The 20,836-nt window shown below is 39.5% G+C and overlaps 1 long non-coding RNA gene across 1 annotated transcript in view; it reads left to right on the forward strand.

Annotated features, from left to right (window-relative positions):
* Positions 1-20,836, forward strand: part of LOC127173969 (uncharacterized) — a 46,207-nt gene extending 25,371 nt beyond the window's left edge. The window contains exons 3-4 of the long non-coding RNA XR_007828823.1: positions 6,806-6,960; positions 19,764-20,836. This is a non-coding gene — a long non-coding RNA (uncharacterized LOC127173969). The remainder of the gene's footprint in view (positions 1-6,805; positions 6,961-19,763) is intronic.

Consider the following 20,836-nt stretch of genomic DNA (forward strand, 5'->3'; position numbering starts at 1 on the left):
TTTGGAAATGATTAATAAAGGACCCAAAACATGGCCTGTCGTATTTTCTGAGTCGTAGTGCTTTACAATGACTTCTTGGCAGCGGTGTGGCGGTAGCCAGCAGACCATTACTAGGACGCCAACTCAGTTACTGTCTGTGGCTGGGGTGGTGCTGTGTCTTCTGAGCATAGATCTGGCTTAGGCCAACCCTTGTGTGAAGTGGCTCCATATGGGCTGAGCCAACAGCGTCCAAAACCATTGAGGTTGCAGAGGCAGTCTGACGCACAACAGCAGCGAGGGGCAGTCTACACTATTTTAGCAATTACATACTGAAGAGCCTGAAACACAGAGGGGTTGGGAAAATAACAAAACACACTGTTGCTATTGGTCAGTTTGTCAATACACTCACTATTGTTAAGTGCCTTTAAAAGTAACATTCAGCACAAGAAGGGAGCCAAAAAATAATTGTCTCCAAAGAGATGTAAGTGAATGATGAATCACCCTGAAAGGCATGCAGGGTGTTCAGACCTTAGTGTAATTATCTGTATTTTAGATGTTAAACCTCAAGTGTATCGTATTCATGCTGTTTTACTGGCTTCAAGTGAATGGTGGTCTCAGCAGAAGAATTGATGACACCAGTATGACTAGTCATAGCATTAGCGCAGATGTAGTAACATGCCATTAAATGTCATTACAACAATAGAGATATGATTGAGCCAATGAGTTGCAAACAAGCCAAAGCAAAGATAGTATGGGTTCTGACATGGTGGAAATGTGAAGCAGACTCCCCTTATCCAAGACGCTGTCAGATGGCTTTATCAGCCCCAGGCCTTGGGGGACTGCCCCTTAACCCTGAACACTCCAAGAACTCTCTACCATGCTGATATTCAGACATCTGCTGGTGTACCACAATCTGAAGTAATTCACATTTTCTTTCTTTTCAACCCAGTGTTGCTCAGCCCTCTTTGTGCACTTGCAGCTATTCATTTTACCCATGTCCAGTTTTGTGAACAAAATGTTCTTTTGAATCAGAGATTCTCAGTAGTTCTAAATGGTTTTCTGAGAACCCTACAGTAGGTCTGAGCAGAAGTGGTTTCAGAGAAGATCAGGTGATAGTACCGAAGAAAAGGAGTGCATTCTTCCATATGACATGGATATGTGCGTGGTGATCTGCAACGTTTCCTCATTTGCACCTTTATTATGAGGGGCTTGCAGGTAAGGAGGAACTGTTATAGTGGACCCCCCACGCTATCAAACTCATTACCAGGCAGAGCCCATATTCTGCTCTTAAGCCCCTACGGCCTTTGGAGTCGGATCAACTGCAGATCAGAGAGTAAGTGTCAGGGCTGCAGTCCAACGCTAATGGCAAATAGAAGGATAAGAACCATATGACGGGCCCAGAACCCTCAGTTCTTCTGCCACACACCTGGGGAGAAGTGAGGACTCTGCTTGGAGTCATGGCTAACAGATCCCCACATCCAGAATGTCAAAGCGCCATTTCTGGACCTTGAAACTTCGCAGGGTGAGAGGACACTGGAGAATGACATCATCTGAGATGGTTTTTGGGGTCTTAACCTTGTCTTTGGTGGACTACTTAATCTCACAAGTCTCCATCCAACCTAGTCCTCACATCTTTTTCACATCTTCATGTAAAAGGGCTTTTATATGTTGGACTCTTTCACAGCTTTTTTCCTTGATGGCATTTGTTTCCCTTTGCTCTTTATTATTCTCAAGACGTCCATTTCAGATTCTTTTATAGGCTGTTCAAAATGGTAATGATGTGAGATCCCAAACCGCCGACTGATTTAGGGGACTTGGAACCTAGCTAGGGAGTGCAGACTGGGTCGCACAGAGCATCCAAAGCCACAAAGGTACACTAACCGGCCCAAGCGCGAGTTTGGCCTTTGTTTATCTATGAGGTCTCCGTCAGCTTTCCCTAACTTTTTTCCCCTCTGCTGCTTTCAGCACCCCTCCAGTCAGTTTATTTCTCTCCCACATCATCCCGCATGCTTCGGAAACACAGCAGCCCTCCCCTACTAAGAATTCGCATTTGCGATTCTGCACGAGCTCCCGCACTCTCTTCCTCTACCTTCCTAATCGCAGTATTGCTCAAGACAATGATTTCAAAACAGGGCAATTAGTGTAATGTTGGTGAACGGCTGGCATATGCGGATGTTTCCTATTAAAATCATTGTTGGCTTCAGCATCCGAACTACTTTCTCTCTTGGCAGTGGAACCCCTCTTGCAAATGAGCTCTGTGAAACCTTATCCCCCACTGGATTCAAAGATGTTGTATCACTGTATGCAGAGTAAGTCCAGATGAGTTGATTCCCCAATATGGAGGCGATTGCCAGACCACTGAACTGTGGTGAAGGTCTGGTATTAAGGACCGTAACAAGTGACTGGCTTTCACCTCTGATACTCTGAGCCAATTTGAAAGATCTCCATAGTACGAAATCTCAACATGATACGAGGTTCCTTCAAACTGAGATGATTCATCGTTAGGGCATAATCCAGGTCAGTCATTTTTATTGGAGCACAGTTGACTTTACGACTTTACACAGTTTGTATACTTAGTTTCAGACTTTTTGGTTTGATAAGGTAGCGTTGGGTGTGCTCCAGCATAATTTTAGACTCTAAACTTAATCTGTGCCGTCTGTGAGCCAGCAACGTCTTTGCTTGTTGCCAGGCGAAGCTTCACAAATCATGCCAGGATACTTTGCGACTGCTGACGCAAGAGCTCAAAATAAAAGGGTCTTTTCCCAGCTTCACTCGATCAGAATGTGACTTAACCATTGGAGTAACTCGAGCACGACATGGTCAGATGGTTAGATGAAAGGCTGAGGTGGTGGCTGCTTCCCAAGATTTCCTCGTAATCATAATCTGACAGTGATAAACCTTGAAATTTATGTCTGCTGCGTAAGAGCAAAATCAAGAGGCCAAAAGAGGTGCTGCTTTGCAGATATGCTTGAGAAAAGAATGAACTATTGGGTGGCAGGTTTCTTCATCAAATCTTCATAATTACAGGTGGATTTGTTGGCCTGGAACTGGTGGGTACGTGTCTTTGTTTCCATGCCCTCCATCTCTGTTTCATCTGAATGCAGAAAATGCTGGAAACATCCAGAGGGTGCGGCCTGGTTTCTTAATACAGATGAGTCGCCAGTCCCTCTCTAAAACCAACACGTGGAATTCTCTCAGTCTCCTTTGATAATCCTCAGTCCTGCTCCCCCCACCGCTAACCTTTTTCTCAAAGCCTGGAGAGTAGTGGGGTGTCCTCAAAGCAAGCAAGGACCTACCATTGTCAGTCTGTATGGGTGTTTTGATTAAGGGTGAGGTGTATGGTGGTGATTATTTGCCGTCAAGGGGAGCTTGAGCAGAAGCGGGGGAAGGCCTCTCCGTTTGTTTGCACAGGGAATATTGGTGTTTTGTCGTGGGAAAGCACAGCCTAGGAGACCGTCCTGGATTAAGACTTGGGGCTGAGGTGGCAGCTAAAGTTTCTTTTGGTTAATATCCACTGTACATACCTGATAATCTCAATAATGGAAACAAAACATCCACGATAATGACCTCAGCCACGAGGCAGCCCTTAACTGTTGGGGCTCTCCTAAATAGCCTTCATCTGCAGTAGGAGAATACGAAGTGCACGGGGAGCTCCCAGAGTCCTCTTATTTCCACTGGTGTGTGGTGAAAGGGGGATAAGGAGTGCGTACGTGTGTGTGGAAGTATCCATGTGCGTAAGTCAGGAGGAAAGGGGCACGTCTGGGTCCAACCTGACAACAAGAGCATATGGAAGTGATCAGTTAGCTGTTGGCTGGCATGACGTCTCCCGCACAGGGGCATTTTTGAAGAAGTGATGGAGTTGGGGGTACACATATCCTGCGCGGCCTGTGATGGTTTCTGAACCCGACTCAATTAGATGGGAATGGAATTCTGGGAGAGTGGAGGAAGCGATCAGTGTTCGCTCCCGGTAGTTCCCCGCGGTAATCCCCTGCAGGAGTGCTGAAGGAGGCCCACTTATGAACAAAGGCACTGCTCAAGAGGTTATGAAGAAAGTGACAGGAGAACAGCAATATGAAGAGACAACGGGATGCCAGAGTCGAGGAAGAACTCCAGCCCCAGATTTCCTCTCCTAAAGTTACAGTACAGTATTCAAACAAGGCACGTAATCTGCAACAATCACGGGTGTGTGAGAGATTTGCAGGGCTGTTTTGAAAATGAGATAATGTGGAAGTGTCAGGGCACAGCGTAAAGCAGTAATCACATACTAGCAGATGGGAGTGCTCATGCTTGACTGAATGGGGTATACTGTCATCCGGCCTCACTATTAAGCTATAAAAAACCCACATACCATAATCATATTGCCATCATCATTAAGACAGAGAAAAAACAGTAGGGTATTGACCTCATTTTCTCTCTAATGGTTTTCCAATTGTTTTCTGATCATCTCACTGATTGTTTGAATAGTTTATTTGTGAGAGAAAAAAAGGGCATTGGAGCATCTCTGATGCTTTAACCCAGCAGTGCATTTTCAGAACTTTTTGTAACATATTCTGAAAGCATGCATGCTCTTAAAGAATGATTTTAATATGTTAGGTTTATGTACAGTATGCATCGACTTTAATAGTTCTGTACACATCTTACACCATCTGTTTCAACGACGGTAGCTAATCTGGCTAAAGTGCATCTGTTGTTATGTCTGGAATGATGATGCCATGCTATAAAAGCCAATTATAATGGATATGACCATAATTGAGAGGGTTGCTGCTGAGGTCATTTCCTGTCAATACTGTGGCCTGCCTCTCTGAGGGTGGTCAGTGAGAATGTGGGCCTCAGCATGTGGGCCTGTCTGGACTGTCTGGGGCCCTGATGGATCAACTCCCAAGGCAGCTCCTCATTCATCACGGGAACACCATTTCGCAAACACACACAGGAAAATTATCTGAGGTCTGTCTTGTAATGTCTTTTGACATGTGAAATTGTCACTCATTTCGTCCAAATGTTTTTTTTCTTAGCGTGTAGGAGTTCCACTATCACATCATTGACAAGCGCGTACATTTAGCAAAGCTGACAATGATGAATGTGAGATCAGTGGGAGGTGATACAGCATTGTGCCTAACATTCTGTCAAATTCAATCACTATTTGTGGACAGTGCAACACATGAGGGATGAGAAGTTTTGGAGACAGTGAGTTTGATGGACGTGGAATGGACGGATTGACGGAAATGTGATTTTGATTAATGACCACTCATGGCACTTGATCTTTCTTATAACTGATGATGGGTGTGAAATCTTCAGGTCCTCTTTCTGGTCCTTTATGTTAACCCCTATGACAGATCGCTGTCGTCCGGTTGCATTGTTCGTCCTCCTCGCCATAGCAACCATAAAGGGCCACAAGCACCGAATGTCACATAGCTTTAGGTGGCCTTCATAACTCATGCTAGAAGCTGACGTTTGACAAATGGTGTCGCAGGCTCTTCGGGGAACACTACCTGTCAAACTGTGATGTGTGAAACAATCTGTAAGGACATTCACACACTGTATGAGTTTACATTCGAGATGCATCTGATTCATGAGGCGTTCCAACCTGTAGATGCTTTCTATCATGTCATCAGCATGGTATCTTTTCTGAATTAAATCTCTGTGTTGCATACACACTATAAATTTAAATTTGGCACAGTCGAAACCACAGATTATTTCAAGATGAAATTGATCACCACAGTGTTTTCAAACACCTTTGAGGCATTTAATGTGTTAATGTGGAACAGATGCATGTGCATATGTGCATGAGTGAAAGAAAGAGTCTTGCTGGGTCTCACAGCAGTCTGTTTGCCAGGTCCTCACTATGTCCATCATCTTCCTACCAGTTAGTCCATCTGTAATGAAAATGGATGACTAGTCCATGCAAACACGGGATCTGTAAAAGTCAATTTGGGAACATGCTTCATCTTTTCTGTACAATGGGAATTGTATGCATGACAATTCTGTGCAGAACACAGGGGGCATAGAAAGTTCTGGATTGCATTATTTCTTCAAATATCAGAAACACTTTCCTCAAAGTAACGGTTTGTCGGTCAACCAGACGCAACAGAATATCCCTTTACATTCGTTTCAAAATATTTAGGAAGATATTTCATGCTCTGCGTTGTATTCATCCTTCCCCGGTCTTCTGTCAGCCACATGTCAGGCTTTTGGATCATGTCTCATTTTGTAAGTCAGAAGCAGATGACCTTTTTCTCACCCTCTCTCACTGGACTGAAAGGACCCCCTAACTCTCCATCAGACACCCCTTTCACTGACTGATGGATGAATTGGGACTGGCATTCACCCCCCTACCCAGATGGGCGATGTCCTGTTAGAAGGGTTGGGAGGGGGGTTTGTACACGTGGGGCGAAACTCAACCGGGCTAAATGAGAGATTGTCACTCATCCCAAACTCCCTCTTACCTGTCAATCATTATGACAAATGAGAATTACATCATTAGGCGTCTTGAGGGAGGGGATACTTGGGGGTACCACGGACTCACATGCATATGCATGTGTTTGGCCGTATGTTTACCCTAGAGGTTGATGTTGTAACTACACCCCTTTGGTGCCAATAAGAAGTTTTTCTACACAGTATACAGTGTCGTAGTTCTTTTACCAGTTTCCTAAGATCGTTGCAAAACTCTTAAAGTGAAAATGTTTTTACTGTATAATTCTCTCTGTATGCTTACTTTGATGTCACAGCGCAGCAGTGCTAGTGAATGGTTTGGAATTTGTACGTTCTTGTGTCAATCAGTGTCATCAGCTAATCAGTGTTGCATTTTTTTTTTTTTTTTTTCCTGCAGCTCCATAGTGACTGGTCACGTGACGTTCAAGTGATTGGCTCAAAAAGTGAGCGAAGATGGCAAATTTGTATCTCAAACATCTGGGGGGTTTTGCACCAGCCAAGCAACTGCCACTGAGATGAACAGGAAAGCTATGAATGAAAAACTTTCTACAGGTATTATAGACTGCTATAATTAATACATATAACATCACATATAAGATGTGAAAGGCATTTAATTTCAATGAAATTAAAAAAATAATCCAAAAGTGCAAAAAAGGTTTATCGGTTAGGGTAGGTGTAAGGAGGGCTTTATTATCGCAACAAGGCAGCATTCATGTAATAATTTTAATAAAAATAATAATTTACACTCAAAACGTTATTATTGCATGCTGTTTTATAATGTACTACGATACTGAGGTGCAAGTATCTAATTGCACTAAGTGGTATAAATAGCATCTAACTAATTTTGCAAATATTAGTTAAATATTGCAAGGAAAATATTCCTATTCTTACATAGTGCAAATAGCTACTGCCATTATATACATGCACAATGTTACATTAAGTTTGTCTGATTATGGTCAAAATGATCATTTTTCATTTAGTCTTAAAAAACTTCATCAATAACATTTAGCTACTTGACACTTTTTGTGCATTTTCCACACTTTTCCTATAGTTGCTAGTATTTGACATCTAGAGTTTGATGTATCATTTGCAACCAGTCTGGTTGACCTTCTTTTCAGCGTTTGAAAATGAAACTATTGAATGTGATATCATACTTTGACCATTGAAATAAAAATGCAATTGCATAACAAGAGTATGAATTACTGCAAAGGAAATCCATCTTCAGTACATTTCACACAGGAGCGAAATATGACAACGCTAATGTCCTCTGCTGTCCTCAGAATTAACGACTCTGTTGAATCAATCAGAGAGTTAGTTCTTAAATATTATTCTGTCACGCTTGTCATCATTGAAGCAATCAAAATTATCAAGTTACGGTCGTTGATTAGAATACTTTTTTCTATACAGAGCGGGTCAACTTTCTGTTGGTGAAGCACAAGATGTTGTTATTATCTGGGTCTCCAACACGTTCAGCTTTTTTCCACTGCTCCTTTATTACTATCAGATGCTTTCTGATTATGGTGTCTGTTCTTAAATGAGATTTAATAACAGAGCAGATTTTGCCAGCTTTAAAGCACTGACCTGTGAAAGGATATCCCTTTCCATGCGCAACTACTTGTTGGTTGAGTAATCGTCTTCTCTCCAATTTCTCGGCCGTTTCTTCGCTTGCTGTTTTTTTCTGTGGTGTTCAAGCATGGACGAGATAATCAAGGAGGCGCTCTGACGTTGGCTCGCCACGGGTTGGATGAGAAAATCGTAAGGGAGGTAAATCTGGAGACCAAATGTTGTTTTGGTCTTGTTGTGCTTGTAAAGAGGTGAAATTACAAACATAAGAAAGCAAGACTGAGGTCAGAAATGGGAGTCCGTTGGTCTGAGCGAAAATGAGATTGAAAGCAGCAAGAAAAGAGAAGGATGGGAAAAGGAGTTCATTGAGATGATTCAAAGCTATAGAACTCAGCAGTGGGGTTCTGGAAGTAAAATCCTTTTTATTTTCTCCATAGAGAATTGATTTTTTGAGGAAATAATGTATGCATTTTTCCAAGCAGACCTAATAATTGTTTTTTTTTCTTTTAATGTTTAGTAGCCAAATTCACAGTAAAGAACTACACTACCCATAATCCTCAAGTGAGATGTATTAAGTTGAGTCATTGTTACCATGGTAACAGGAACCAATAAAACATTGCAAATGTATTTGACTCTTGAAAAATATTGTATGCAATTACATTAATTATAGTTTTATACTACATAACTACTTCTGATTTTATATTGTCATTTGCAGTGCTCCTTGGGATTATTAATTGATTTATCTCAGACCTGGGTAATAGCAATTAAATACATATTTGCAATGCCAATGGAGAATCTTCAGACTGGTCTGAAGTTAGTTGCTATATCTTTTCTAACTGATTCGGCTGACAGTTTTTGAAAACCAGACTATCAAATCCACCAAAAATCCCACAGAATTTCATTAAGGGGGTGAAAACTTTTATACGAAGAGACCTGTGGTGCATCTAAGCCAGCCTAAACCAGCCTAAGATGAATGGCTGCTTTGGCTGGTCTCCCAGGCTGGTTTTAAAGTGGTTTTGACTCATTTTTAGCTGGTCAGGCTGGTCTTCGCTAGTCAACCTGGAAGACCTACTAAAAGAACAGCCAAGCTTAAACCAGCTAAGACTAGACAGCCAACCTAAGCTGTTTTTAGCTGCTTTTTTACTGAATCAACTGGTTTCAGCCAGTTTTAACTGGGTTGGCATAGAAACATGCTAACAACATGCTAGTAATTTGCTAATCACGCTAAAATCATACTAAAATCATGCTAGTAACTTGAAAATCATTCTAGTAACATGCTAATCATGCTAACAACATGCAAGCATCATGGTAAAAGCATGCTAATAACATGCCAGTCATGCTAACAACATGCTAGTAACTTGTTAATCATGCGAAAATCATGCTAGCAGCATGTTAGTAACATGCTAATCGTGTTAGAAACATGCTAGTAACATGCTAGTAGCTTGCTAATCATGCTAGAAACATGCTAGCAACATGTTAGTACTGTACTCATGCTAGAAATATGTTAACAACATGCCAATCATGTTAACATGCTAGTAATTTGTTAGTCCTACTAAAATCATGCTAGAAACATGTTAGTAACATGCTAATGATGCTAGAAACATGCTAACAACATGCTAGTAACATGCTAATCATGCTAACAACATGTAAGCATCATGGTAAAATAATGTTAATAACATGCTAGTCATGCTAGCAACATGCTAGCAACTTGTTAATCATGCAAAAATCATGCTAGCAACATGCTACTAACATGCTAATCATGTTAGAAACATGTTAGTAACATGCTAGTAGCTTGCTAATCATGCTAGAAACATGCTAGCAACATGGTAGCTACTTACTAATCATGCTAGAAACATGTTAACAACATGCTAATTATGTAAGAAACATGTTGACATGCTAGTAACTTGTTAATCCTGCTAAAATCATGCTAGAAACATGTTAGGAACATGTTAGTAACATGCTAAGCATGCTAGAAACATGTTAGTAACATGCTAATCATGCTAGAAACATGCTAACAAAATGCTAGTAGCTTGCTATTCATGTTAAATAGTGAATTAAAATCATGCTAGCAACATCCTAGTACAATGCTAATCATGTTAACAACATGCTAGTAACATGCTAATCATGCTAGAAACATGCAAGCTAAATTATGCTAGCGATAAGCTAATTTGTGTTAAACTGTGCTAGCGACATGTTAATTAATGTTAAATTGTGTTAATGACGTTAATTCACATTAAATGATTTTAGCAACATAATAATTTAGGCTAAATCATGCTAGCAGCGTGGCTAAACTTAAATTATGCTACCATGCTACCAGAAACTTTAGAAATGTTAACAATTAAATTCAAACTTTAAGCTTCTCAAAGCTATGTCAAACTTTAAGACAAGGCTTTTTCAAGCCAAATTCGTCTGCAAAATTTACTTATCTGGTTATCAATGTTGAAAACAGTTGTGCCGCCAAATATATTTGTGAAAACAGTCTTTGTTTAAAACTTTTCTAACGTTTTATGGACAGTAAAACATGCAGAAACACTGAAGTGAACATTGCAAAAGGGCCGTAATTCCACTGAGGGTATGCCCACAATTTGCATAGCTAAGCACTGTCCAAATTTTCTTTAAAAATATTAAAATCTAGCTTTAATTCATCATTTTTATTGACCAGAAAGTTTCATATTGTGAAATGAAATGACAGGAGCAGGGAATCAAGACTCTCTGTTCCTCTAAAAAAAAAAAAAAAAGATTAGGCACAGTAAAACTTCAGCCTAGATCACATTTGTTGCTTTGCACACAGTCATTTCCTCAGCATGAATCTGAGATAGACGTACGTGCTCATACCAGCAAGCTTGTTTGCCAAGGGCATTAGAGTGAACCTATGTTTGCCACCATGCAGTTCCCAACTGTTCTTTGTGCCCAGAAAGACAGATGAGTTTTTAGGGTTGTTAACACTCTCAGTCACAGTTGCTTGCCTAATCTATTAATGATTTTGAAATGAATGAAGATAAAAACTAAAAATAAGTAAAAATCAGTGGGCTGCCAGATTTAGTAGTAAAGATGGTGTGAAGATAAACCCCCTAACTTCTCAATCGCTTTCTCTCCTGCTGTCCTTTGGATTTTCAGTGGGCTCAGAAACCCAGTGCTAAATGTCAAAAACAGGCCTGGATGGTTGAGCTCGCCTGGCTCAGCTATAGCTCACCTGGCGTCTTGTCTTTCTTTGTTCAGCTGTTGTGTCTGCACTGATATTTTAAGCCCATGTTTTTAGGGTTGCGCTGAAGACACTCAAAGAAAGATCTTCCTCTACAAACGAATTTTCCAGAACTGAATGCAGCAAGTATAAAAAAAATTCATTCAACAAAATGTGTCTTTCCATCATTTGCTCACCAATAGATCCTTTGCGGTGAATGGGTGCCGTCAGAATGAGAGTCCAAACAGCTGATAAAAACATCATCATAATCCACAAGTAATCCACACCACTACAGTCCATCAGTTAACATATTGAGATGACAAAAGCTTCGTGTTTGTAAAAACAAATCCATCATTAAGACATTTTCAACTTCAAACCATTGCTTCCATTGAAAATACTATAATGTCCATAATCCATAATAATGCTTCCTCCAGTGGAAAAAGTCAATTTCCTGTTGTCTCTCACATTAGAAATCCACCCACATATTTGTTTAGAGCTGTTTTGGATTGTTTTGGCTTGTAAACAGTGCTTTATAAACTGTGCAGATTTCTCTCCTTATTCAGGCCAGACCACTTTTTCAGTGGTGGAAGCGTTATTATGGATTATGGACTCGTATTTTAGTTAAAAACGCCTTAAAGATGGATTTGTTTCTTGTAAACATGCAGTTTTTGGCTTCACAAGACGCTAATTGATGTTCTGGAGTGGTTTGGATTATTATTCTGACGGCACCCATTCACTGCACAGGACGACCATTGGTGAGCAAGTGACGGAATGACACATTTCTCCAAATCTGAAAAGACAACAAACTCATCTAGATCTCAGATGGCCTGAGGAAGAGTCGTTTTGGATGAACTATCCTTTAAGATCCTCAGGTGATTACCAGATCGAGTTCATGCATGGGAAATCCACTCATCTGCTTAGTCACCGAGATGTTTGAGGCTGTAATCAGTGTCAGCTCATCTTCCAGGGAGGCCAACAATGTGTCTGGTCTGACTCTTGGTGGTCTTTGATCTCTGAGGCTACCAAGTTGTGGTTTATGAAATCATAAAGAGTTCTTTTCGCTCCACCCCCTTCCACATATACAGACAAGCATGCACAAACACACGCGCACACACTTCCTCAAGCACTCAAAGTTCATGCAGTGCGTCAGGTGGTGAAAGTGTTTGGAAAAGTGTGTGTGTGAGATAGGAAGAGATAAAAAGTGACGAATTGCTGCATCTGTTGGCTGTGCAGTGCATGCCTCTGCTAATCTCTCGTGATATATGCACCGTCAAGACGTAAAGCCATGCAACTTGTGGGGTTGTGTGAGTTTGTGCATTCACACATGTTTTATGCACTAAGTAGGTCACACTTCCAAGAGGTCTGTGTCCGTATGTCTCTGTCTGTCATCTGAATCACAATATGAGAAAAGTCTCCATTCGCTGGAATCTTATTTTGACTTCTAACTTGTGTGTGTGTGTGTGTTTAACTCAACATTTTGCACAAGACATCAAGACTGTGAAGACTACAAAGAGCGTTTGCTCTGATGATAGGGGATTATGGGTAACGTTTGCATCTGTCGGGGCTGCAGTGAGTCAGTGGCCTCACCAGCTGTGCAAGCAACTGGTTTTCTGCATATGGAGGTCAGGGTGAGATAACCCTCATGCGGATGATTTATGTTTGCATACACGTGTTTTCCTCTGTGTGTGTGTTTCTTCCTGATAGTCAGATGTCTTCCTGGTTGTGTGGCTCCACAACTGTGAAGTTCTTCAGCAGCAACATTTGTTTCTGTCAGACATCTTGTTCGTGGTGTTCGGTCAGGGGGGCGTTTTCTCCGAGGAGGAAACGCAGGGAGCGCCTATCGCACAATCCACACTACAAAACAAAACAAAAAGTACATATTAGACAAATAGTACATACTGTTTTGTACAACTAACCACTTATCTTTTCATAGGCATACTGTCCAGATATAGTTGTGGATTATTTATTTTATTTTATTTTATTTTATTTGTACTAAATTTTTATACTAATGATTAAAGGCCATGAAGTATGAGTATTAATATATTTATTTATTTATGTATTTATTTCACTTTTTACAATACAGATTTTTACAGAAAATCGTGATATTAATATTTGTAATATCTTAATATTTTCATGCATTATAGTACATTTAGCAGACTAGATATTCAACTATATACAGCTGGCTGATAATATAATTTTAATTTTGTAACAATGTAAATAATCACACACTTGAAATTTTCTGTGTAGTATGTATTGCTTTTCTGTGATTTTACTATACGTATGCAGATAGTGTCAGGACTCCGGGCTGATCAGCCTGGCTTTGTATGTCTGTTTGTGTTTATGGTTGTCATGTTTGTCTAGCACATGGCTTTTGTTTTGTTTGCCATTGTTTGTCATGTCTTGGCCCCGCCCCCTCGTTTCATTTTAGTCTATTTGCCTCACCTGTCATTGCTCATTATCCTTCTCATTGATTGCTCTACTTATTCCTTTTGTGTGTATTGTTCTGTGCCAGATTGTTGTTTGCTCTTGAGCGCTCAGCATTAAGTTTTTTTTTTTTCTCTTGTCAGTTTGTCCAGTTTTGTTTTTTTCCTGTTGGCTCCAGGATTCTCTGCTTGTCCTGTCCTACTTTGCCAGGCTTCATCTGTTCGATCTGTGCTCCTGGCTAGCCTGGGATACTGAGGTTTCATCTTCAGGCCTGGATCTTTTGGATTCTCATCTGGATCTCCCTTCTACCTGGATCTCCCTTCTACCCTTCTTGGCCTTCCAAGCCTGTACACCTGTTTGTTCCTGGAGATTTTACCTGGTTACCTCTGCCACTGTGAGGGTTCCAATGGCCTGGTCTACTTCCCTCATTTTCTGGTACTGAATATCCGACTGGTTTTGAACTCTGCCTGTCCTGACTTCAGCAGCAGCCTGCACCTATGTGGTTCTGCCTCCAAGATTCTCCTGCCATTTTGTGATTATTGCTAGGCTGAGGATTATTTTGGGCTGTTTTTTGCAGAGTTTGTTTTTTTTTTTTTTTTACTATAAAATGACATATTATTATTATTATTATTATTATTTTTATTTTTATTTTTTTTTACATAAAATGACATATGCTATATAGTATATGTCATTTTATGTAAGTGTACTGTCTATATATGGAGATAGAGTTGGTTATACTATATATCCAACTTAATATAAAGATTTGCACAATATAGAGTTACATTTTGCAACTATATACACATTCACACAGCCAAGATTTGCTATTGTCACGTATTGTGCGAGGAAGGGACGAACGAAGACGAAGGTCAAAGACAAAGTCTTTATTATATTGCACAGGTAATTCTATAACAGGTAAATCCACAGGAGGAGGGTAGATACACGCATACATTGACGAGACCGGACACCAAAAACTGAACAGAATGCAACTTATAAAGACAGGTGATAAAGATAAACTTAATTAAGGCACAGGTGATATAAGGAAAACTTATGATGACTAAACGAGGACAGGAAACAGGAACGACCAAATATGGGCACAAGAGGGAGAAACCAAACTAAACAGTCCACAGGGGTGTGACAGCTATATAGTATACAGCATCTTTTCATGGTTATACTGTATGTATGCAGATAAAAATGGATATACTATATATCCAACTTCTTATATAGGGCTGTACAATAACATAAACAATCACACAGTTGAAATTTACTATACAGTATATATCACTTTACGTAAGTGTACTGTGTATATGGAGATATAGTTGGTTATACTATACCGTATATCCAACTTAACATAAAGATTTGGACAATATATAGTCACATTTTGCAACTATATACTTGTATAGTTTCATTTTGGAGCAGTATAAACAATAACACATTTGAAATTTGCTATATAGTATATATTGCTTTACGTGAGTGCACTGTATGTTATACCTAACTTTATATTAAGAGCTGAACAATATATAGATAATTTTTTTTGTATCAAGTCTTGCTATATAGCATATATTGTTATTCATGATTATACTATAAGCAGATAAAGCTGAATATGCTATATTTGTGATGATATTGTTTACATTTTGCAATGACATAAACGATCACAGCTGAAATTTTTATATAGTATATAATGCTTTAGTAGGGTGTACTGTATGTGATAATATTAGACAAAGTACAGCTTTAATGTGGAATCTGTGTTAAAATGCTTATGTATTTCACAATGTTGTATCCAGATTGACTCTTGTTTTAGCTCTAGGTGCTGTCAGAGATTTTCAGTAACCCAGGCATGTGTATCAGATGGAAGCTTTGCCTCTGCCCCGTAAGACCATAAAAAACCCACACTCGTCATGGTAAAAGCCCCTAGTCCAAACAACTTTCCTCCCATACTCGGTGTCCACACCTTTCCATGTCGCCTCAGCAGAGCCTGCTAAACCTCTCGCACTCCTTTATCTCTCCGGACAGCTCAGGTCATCACGCCTTTGTCGCTACATTTAGACACGGCATATTTTCTAAAAGCACAGACGTTTGCAGAAAACACTTTTTTTTTCTATCCAAACTTCCAGCGAAGGCGCTGAACCCTGAACCTGAACCCAGACGCACAGATCAGTTGTTTGAAACCGGCCTCTCAATGTAAACTCCTTCCAGCCTCTGAATCGGGCTCGGTTACAGAGGAGGTACGGACTGTGTGCTGTGTGTATTTACCCTGGTTAAAGATGTTATTTCTACCACATGAGCCGACGCTGGGAGAGCCTGCGTTTAAATGTAATCATACTTAGTGAACTGATCATAAGCGTTCTGCCGTAACGGGATATGTGTGTAGCCGGGTAAAGATGCTCGCCGCTCCGGAGGAGTTGAATGGGAAGATATGGTGGATGGCTGGGCTTTATTTGTCTTGAGATATGAGACGTTGTCCGTGTCACACGTGTGATGTCTTCCTCCACATGTCATCTGCTCTGCTCAGACCGTGTGGTTTTTAGCCGAGCCCCACAGATGGAGTCATTCGAACCCATCGGAATATCATCAGTCTGAAGGCTAGTTTGTGTGTATTCATGTGCTGGAAAAGTAGGCCGGCATCAGGTGAAGTAATAACAAACCCGTCAAATGTGCTGTTTGGTTTAATTTTGAGATAACGTGTTTCATTCATTTGCATTATTCCTGTGAACTGCGGTAGTTAAATGCCAAATAGATAAAAAGAAGTGTCCTTTAACCTTGAAACCACTTCCTTTTCGGGATTCCTTTGCATAATGAGCCTTTGATAAGGCACTTTGGGAAATGGGAGGGGAAGTGAGTGCAGTGTACAGCACCATTAAAAACCCAATTTATGTCACAGTTTAAAGGAACAGTCTAGTTACAAATAAATTCTGTCTGTTTACTCGCCTCCATGTTGTGCTCTATTTAGTAGAACATAAAATATTTGAATATGCAGATTTGGTGAGTCACGATTGGTTATGAGATACCAGTAGCGTTTGGCTTCAGGCTAATGTGCATTAAATGACAACTGATGGTTACAGAGGGTTTGCACTTACGTCATGGTTTGGTCAGTTACCTGAATGTGCGGCAACAGCATTGATTGCACGGTTAATGTACTAACATAAAAATGCATGGAAGCTGCTAAATCTTGTAGAGAAGGACTTAGTAAGCAGGAAAGGGCGCAATAGTTTGACAAACTAAAGTTAATAGGTGTTAACAATGCATACAAGCAATATTAATTAAGATATTAGGCTAATTATTTCACCTACCTGACCGGAAATGATAAGAACAAACATGAATGTTGTCAAGATTCTTGCCCTGCAAATCCTAGTTCAGTTTGGCCAACCACAAACACCTTTTGTTCCTCAGACAGAGTGCTTTTCGCACTCTTCTCCTTGATTTGTTATAACTTTTGGCTGTCTATAGTCCTCCAAATGTTTAGTACAGCCTAAAACATGAAAATAATGATCCATTTTCAGCACCAATAACCAGCAAAATATACATCCCGTTCGTTTACATTCAGTGCTGCCAATATGGCCGATTGATGACGCATCATGAATACACTCTATATGGATCAGCAGATTCTTTTATTTAATTTGATGTATAACATTTACACAAAACTTTCATCTAAAAAAAAAATAAACAAACAGGTAGGGTTATAATACCATTTTAGGGTACATTTTGTCATTTTTGAAGATTTACAGTCTTTGCCCTTGTGAAAAAGGACATTTTAGCATACGGAAATAAAAATAATATACTTGACAGTGTTTTTAGACATTTAATTGCACTGAAACTTATTACAGTTTAAATTCAGTTAGTTGAACTGTTTTGACCCACTTCAATAGAAGTATATTTTTATATGCAATTTCATAATTACTTCTGTTGTCTGTTCGGCAAGTGTACTGCCGAATGTACTGACAAGCATTTATGATAAAGTAAAACACTTCAATATCAGTTCTGTTGAAATCAGTGTGTCGTGTATTTAAAAATATTATAAAAAATGCACATTTAGAATGATTAAGTTGCAATTTAGTTTTTTGCTTTCTGCAATATCAAATAACACACTACTAAAATTATAATCAGGTGCTTTAGTATGTTAGTCAACACATCAAAATAAGTGGTACTTCTTTAAAGCATTATTAAAACAATGATTTATGTGCTTTTAATTTAGTGTGCTTTAAACAGTGTACTCATGAAAGTGTCTCTCTTTAGGTGGCTTTTATTTTATTAATATTATATTATCTGCAGATTTTTGTAAAAAAAATATACTCTTAATATTTTAAGCACACTACATGTTCATTACAATTAAGCACACTTCTTTATCACAAGGCTGTTCACCATTCATTTGCATTGTATGGAAAAGAGCAGCATGAACATTGTACTAAACGTCTCATTTTTTGTCCCACAAAATAAACTCCTACCGTTTGACCACTTTAATTTCTGGGTGAACTGCCTCTTTAAAATTTAACGCAGACTGATAAATGCATGAAATATTTCAAAGCATATATGCCATTCAAAGTGTTGCAATAATAAATCGTAGGATGTGACCTTGGGCATCTATTCAACTCCGAGGTCCGAGGGAGTCCGGCCACACCAAACTGAACTGTGAACTTGCAACTTCCTGTGCTGTAGGCGTCTGTTGCTAGGAAACAAGTGGCCCACTCCGTCAATTTCAGCTGGGGTGAAATGCGAGTGTTTTTCTTCACTTTTTTTCTATGAGCTTTGGCTGGCCATCTTTTATTGATGTACAGTTTCCTTTGAGTCGCAATGAGACTTTCTGTGGGCCAGGACACTTTCAAAAGAGAGGAAATGGGGGTGTGTTCGGAGGTCAAATGGTCCCTTTTGTGGGGCTCCTGGGGGACAATGACAGTGGGGTGATGCTATGTGGGGGCGACGGGGTGAGATCCTTTGGGACCGACAGGGGTATAGCAGGTCTGGGGAGGGGAGATGCTGCACGCTGCCAGAGCCCATGCGGAAACGTCCAGTACGATTATATGGCAGAGACCGAGAGAGATCATAAATTTTTAACCGAGCTCCGTACTGTATTCTTTTTAGCGCAGCATAAGCAAACAAGTTCGCCCCAGGGGCTGAAATTTGAATAAGCAAATTCTTGCTCCTGATGTTTTTAATGAGTTGCAACAGAGCAGACTGGCTTTTTATGGCAGCGAAAAACGAGGCCACAAAATAATTACTTTCCTTGTCAATAGAAACTTTTCTAGTTTACGGGAGAGCAGGAAAGACAAAAAAGCACAATGCACCGAAACCCTTATCATATCAGGTATGCGCAAGTACAATTCAATCAAGTTCAACAATTCAACAAGAATGTTTTTTTTTTTTTTTTAACATGAACTAACAATGAAAAATACTTTCAAAGCTGAGTTCATGTCAATCAAAAGTTGCATCTGTTTATATTATTTAATAGTCCTGAGCTAATATGAAGTAAAAGTTCATTAATATTAATAAAGATGAATAAATACTATAACAAATGTAATGAAATTAATGCATTATATAGTAAAACAATAAAAAAATCTTTCAGTAAGAGTTGTGTATGTTTATTAATTTAATTAAATGTAATTTTAATATTTTTTATTTATTTATTTATTTATTCATTCATTCATTCATTCATTCTTATTTATTTATTGATTTATTTATTCATTTGGGGGAATAATATTAAATTATTACAATATATTTTTAAAGAGTTATCTGTCTTTCACAAGTTTCATATAGTATCTGACTCAATTAGGTCATTTAAATGACTTTATTAAAATTAAGACATTTAATTTACGTTGGTAATGACTTCTAATATGCTGAAGTCTTTTGAGGCAAAATTTCCAATCTTTAAGCTGAACATTTAAATAAACAAAAACCATAAAGTGTTACAGTTTCCCTGGCGCTCCCTACTTTGTAATCCAGTGGGTGTTTCTGCAATGATGCAGTGAATCATAGATCATTTCGCCTAAAAAAAAAACAGCTTAACTTACTCAAATTCTGTATTTTCTCGCAGAAATATCACACTTGATAGTGCAGTCCACCTGTTTTGGACATGCATGTGTGTGTCGTTTTTCATTTTAAGCTTTAAATTTTTCATGGTTGCTTTGTTAGTGAAGTGGGAAGTTGCCAGATTCCTCTTTTTCATCCTTATTTTGTGTTCTTACTTTGCATTTGAAAGGACCACCCATTGGGCTCGGAGGAGAGAGATTCCCTGCACGCCGTCTCTTTGGAATATTAATGGGCTTCTCCTGGGAAAACTGCCCACAGAATGGGCCACTCCATCGCTGTCTCTGTTTCCGCTCAGCTGTCCTGAGGGTACGTGAGGGTGTTCGGTACAATCCGGTCTGGAGAAACCTCAAGTACACCTCAAACTTTTGTTTTGATGTTTCATTAGGAGCTCTTGAGGTTGAACGTTTCTTTTTCCCCCCAGAATGTCAGTAAAATATATTACCGCTTTTATTACACAATAAAAAGCACAGGAACGGCTACATTTATTATGTCAAATTCCTCAGTCTCAACTTTATAACCGTAATCAATAATAAGACATATTGATTGAAATGAGGGGGCCATTAGCACGTGGGGGATTCGGGAACAGCTCGTTTGAGCATTGAGAAAGGTGACAATGATGCCGATCACCACTGGTTTTCATCACCGGAGCCGCATAGTTCTTTCCCACTCGATGGCAGAAGCCGAGACATCTCATCTGTTTCACCGTTATGAGAGTGACCATCCTAATGGCTTCTGCAGATGGCAGAGCTCGCTGAAGTCATTGCTCTTTTCCTTCAATCCCTTTCACATTCTTTATCTGTATTTGACTCTCTGTCACTTGCTTTCAGTCATTCCTCCATTTCCTCCGTCCCAGTCTGGGTCTCTGAGGTGAGCGGTGAGTTTTCGGCATATTTATGTGAAGAATCTAGTTTTTACCAGCCTGCCAAGCTGTGAATAAAATAAGATGAATATCAAATGGCAGGGAAGGGCAATTGCAAATGGTGTTGGAATGACGAAAAAAAGTAGATACAACCATTCAAAAGTAATATTTGGTATATGTGACCCTGGAGCACAAAACCAGTCTTAAGTAGCACGGATGTATTTGTAACAATAGCCAAAAATACATTGTATGAGTCAAAATTTTCGATTTTTCTTTTATGGCAAAAATCATTAGTATAGATTTTTGTAAATTTCCTCCCGTAAATATATCAAATCTTAATTCTTGATGAGTAATATGCATTGCTAAGAACTTCATTTGGACAA

This window comes from Labeo rohita, chromosome 12 (genome assembly GCF_022985175.1).
Source record: "Labeo rohita strain BAU-BD-2019 chromosome 12, IGBB_LRoh.1.0, whole genome shotgun sequence".
Lineage (NCBI taxonomy): Eukaryota > Metazoa > Chordata > Actinopteri > Cypriniformes > Cyprinidae > Labeo > Labeo rohita.